The following is a 4,455-nucleotide window of genomic DNA, read 5'->3' on the forward strand; positions in this document are numbered from 1 at the left end:
ATTTCAGTCTATCATGAATGCTGCTGCTAGACTCCTCCTCCTTACCAACTGTTCAGTTGCCACCCCCCCCCCCCCCCCTTCCCATCCAATCTCCTTTTTCCACACCAGGAGTACCCCTCTTTCACACCAGAAGCCCACCTTCACATTAAAAAGCTCCCCCCTTCCCTTCATTTTACATCAGATTCCCTACTTATCACAGTCCACTTCTCAGATCAGGAGCTCCCTTTCACATCAGAAGCCAAACTACACATCCAATCTCCTTGACATCCACCAAGAGACTCCAACACATCAGAAGTCCACCTTCAAATTAGAGAGACCCCCACCCCCCTTTCTTTTACGACAGAGTTGCCCCTTCACATCAGAATCCTCAGTCCCAGTGCCTCTATGCAACACTTAGAAAGCCAGAAGGTTCAGAAAGATTTCTATAAATGACAACATTATTTTCAATAATAAATCATAAATAATAATAAAATAGAAAACTGACTGATAAAAATATAAACATACCTTTACAGTACACTAGTGGTCAGTATAGAGGTGACCTCTTACATTGGATGTCCATGGACAATTCCCCCCTTGCATTGATGATCACTGTAGGTGGGAGATTGATACACACCATTGCTCACAGCTCCAGGCACCCCTAGCAACCTCTGGAGGAGCCCTGGTTGAGAAAGGCTGTGCTGGGGTACAAATAGCTTTTGTGTACAAGCATGACTTGTGTCATAATAGTAATAGCAAAACCTTATAAAAAAGTAGCAGAAACACCTAACCACATTATTCAACAATATTCATTCGGAAACATTTGTATTTGTGATAACAGAGCAGCTGTTATTCTGTATCAGGACAATTAAAAGGAAACTCTTTGTGTACATGCTCCTACCATGTGCCTGTGCAGTTTAATGATTACAAAAGCAAAGTTTTTAGCAGAGCCAGACAAAGGTCTATGCAATAAAGCAGAATTTTGGGGATCTACTGCAGATCTCCAAGTGCAGTATGTGCATGCTGGGGTTTGTAGTTCACCAGCAGCAATCAGAGGTTGGCTGAAAACTTTCTTACCTTGGTCTCCTGGGAGCCTCCTTGTGGATGTTATTTTGGTTAGAGACACGGTTGTCTTCCTCTCACTCCACCTTAGAAGAAATTAAATCCCCCCCTACTAGTCTTGTCTGTGTGACCCTCCTGACAGCTCCCAGGTCTCTCCCTGCAGGCTCTCTCTTCCTCCCCAGCTGCCAGTTCCCAGCCTCCTAGCGATCAGCCCTGGCCATATCTCCTGCACAACTTTCCATTCTCTGATTTAAATCCCCCCTTCATATAATCAGCTCAGGTTTACAAGGAGCAAACCCTTCCAGGCGTGGCCAGCTGCCATGACGTCAGAAGGGTGTGTCCAAGCCACCCGTTCTGCATCCCAGGAGCGGGGCTGGCATTAACCCTACCTGTGCCAGGTGCAGCTGAATGACTTACAAAGGAGCAGCTACCACTGCCAATAATTGGGGTGTATTACACCATGTGCTATATGTAATAAAGTGTCTTTCCTTTGATGAAACAAAAACATCTTGCTGACATTTCTGATGTTACATATCAAAGAAGGAAGTCGTTTGTAACCCCCATGGCTTTGTTCCAAGAAAGTAATATAAAACAAAATAAAATAAATCTTGCAGACATTTGCTGCTTTCATGGGTTAGAGGACCTTCCATGTACACTGATATTGTCACCATGCCTGTGGTCCTGTAACCAAGGTTATCATTGTATGGCTGCATGCTTGCTACATGTTATACCCACCACTATATGAACCTTTGTTCATATAAAAGTCTATTAAATATGAAAAATAAATGGCTGACATTTACTGCTTTGATAGGTTAGCAGACCTTCCACAAACACTGATATTGTCACCATGCCTGTGGTCCTGTCACTAACAACATGACTGCATGCTTGCAACATGTTATACCAGGGAGGGGTAGGCAACCTTGGCACTCCAGCTGTTGTAGAACTACAAATCCCATGAGGTATTGGAAGGCTGGCAGCCATATGTATGACTTTCAGAAGCATAATGGTATTTGTTTCAGCACAGCAGGAGTGCCAAACGTTGTCTACAACTGTATACCTACCACTATATAAACCATTGTAACTTTGTTCATGTTACTGAAAAAGTCGTCATACAAATCTATGGAAAGTGAAATATTCTTGCTGACATTTCGTGGCTACCTCTGTTACATATTATACATGGAACTATTTGTATAATTCCCATGGCTTTGTAATCCACATCACTACTCTGTCTTGTAGTAGCTGAGAGCCAGAATCACAGCTCTCAAAGGCCCCCAACACTCATGGAAGTAAAGTCCAGATGAAGAGCTTTCTCAGCGCTTTCCAGAACTTTCTTCTACCTTTATTTCAACATTAATAGCACAAATTGTGCCAGGGTGCTAAGTGAAAATCCTGGCACCTTCACTTCCATAACGGTTCCAAATAACATCCCTTCATAAAGTGACTCTAAAGGTGCCCATACACCAGTGGCATCACAAGGGGAGTGCGGCCCGCACCCGGGTGACACCATTGGAGGGGTGACACCAAAATGACTCACAGTCATTTAGTGTCACCCCCCTCTGAAATGGACCGAACGCCCGACAGTATCAGGAGAGAGGAGGGGACCCGGCGGCATACCTTATCCCGCCGGGTGACTGTCCCCTCCTCTCTCTCATCTTGGTAATGGACGCCGGCAGGTAACAGAATACTGCCGCGCGTGCGCGATGACGTCACGCGCATGCGCAGTGACGTCTCAGCGGGGTGACACTCGGTTACCGTTCCGGGTGTCACCCAGCCTCGGGACGCCCCTGCCATACACTGCATGATTCTCGTACGAGAATCGCGGGAAATCCCGCGATCGTATGAGAATTGTGCAGTGTGAATGAAGACGTGCGACCGTTTCTACTGTACGGTCGAACGTCTTTTGTCTAAGGAGCATGCTAGAAAACCAGACAAGAATCGTACGATTTTCGGCCTGTTTGAACGGTGCTCGGGAGACAAATGCCGAACGGGCCAGTGTGCGCACGCGCACACTGCCCGTTCAGCATTGTCGTCATCGGAAGCCCGTCCCTCAGGGGGTGGGCTTGCGATGATCGCAAGTACGATCTGCCTGTCCAAGATGGGCAGATCGTACGTTTTTTTAATTACTTTACAACCATCGCAAGACTAAGGTCTTGCGATGGTTGTAAAGTGTATGGCCATCTTAAGGGCTTGTTCACACCAAATGCAGACCAGATCTGTATGAGTTTCTGCACACGCAGTGCAGTGGGGTTTGCTGCGTTTTTGATGCGTTCTGGGCCGTTTCTGTAAAATGAAAACATATTTTTACATTTTTTTGTGAACTAGAGCCCAAAATACCATTGGAATACATTGGACGCAGTTTTGATCCGTTCTGTATCCGCTCTGCTCCTGGAACGCGCTTGGTGTGAACTAGCATTCAAGTACCTTAGCTATTAACAAAAATGTATCTTATTTGTGTATCACTCGGCTGTAGATACTCAAATCATCTCTGAATTCATGCTGACACTGTCCTTCCTTCTGGAGGGGGGCTACTTTTGTTCCCCATGGTCCCTGTGAGTGTTGTAAAGTAGTCACCGCTCCAAACTCGCTCCTGTGATGGACTACAATCTCATGTTTAGTTTACTCATTTGTATTGAGATTGTAGTAGACATGTAAACTGCCGAAAAATTCGTAGCCGTAGATTGTAGTCCATCAAGGGGGGCTAGCATTAGGGCTGCAGCTAACGATTATTTTCAAAATTGATTAGTAGCCGATTATTAAGTTCAATTAATCGGTTAATCAGATTAAAAAAAAGGCTCCAGTGATGGACTACTAGTTTGTATTGAGATTGTAGTCCATCACGGGAGCAAGCTTGGAGCGGTTGAAGTAAAAAAAAGTGTGGTATGGAATATAGTACATTATACAGCGGCGCAATGCAAAATACCAGCAGCTTTAGAGGAATACAACAAATCGCAGCAATAGTACACTATAGTGTACTATTGCTGGGATTTGTAGTCCTCTGTAGCTGGCGTTATTCTGCATTGCGCTGTATAATTTATTATTGCTGGGATTTGTAGTCCTCTATAGCTGGTGGTATTCTCCATTTCGCTGTATAATGATTATACGGCGCAATGCAGAATACCACTGACCAGTTATAGAGGAACTACAAATCCCAGCAATAATACATTATACATCGCAATGGAGAATACCACCAGCTACAGAGGACTACAAATCCCAGCAATAATATATTATACCGGGTGTTTAATGTATTATTGTTGGGATTTGGTGTTCCTCTATAACTGCTGGTGTTCTGCATTGTATTGTGCATGGTATCCTGCATTGTAGTGTATTGTGCATGGTATTCTGCATTGTATAATACGGTGGCACAATGCAGAATGCCACCAACTAATATATATTCTGGTCAGTGGCGTAACAACTGGG

The 4,455-nt window shown here is 44.6% G+C and overlaps 1 protein-coding gene across 1 annotated transcript in view; it reads right to left on the reverse strand.

Annotated features, from left to right (window-relative positions):
* Positions 1-1,147, reverse strand: part of RAB3B (RAB3B, member RAS oncogene family) — a 57,644-nt gene extending 56,497 nt beyond the window's left edge. Inside the window, exon 1 of the mRNA XM_018552454.1 lies at positions 1,054-1,147. The gene's annotated coding sequence lies outside the window, so the exon portion shown is untranslated. The remainder of the gene's footprint in view (positions 1-1,053) is intronic.
* Between the last annotated feature and the right edge of the window lie 3,308 nt (positions 1,148-4,455).

Source organism: Nanorana parkeri, unplaced genomic scaffold, assembly GCF_000935625.1.
Source record: "Nanorana parkeri isolate BGI_ZX_2015 unplaced genomic scaffold, ASM93562v1 scaffold89, whole genome shotgun sequence".
Classification (NCBI taxonomy): domain Eukaryota; kingdom Metazoa; phylum Chordata; class Amphibia; order Anura; family Dicroglossidae; genus Nanorana; species Nanorana parkeri.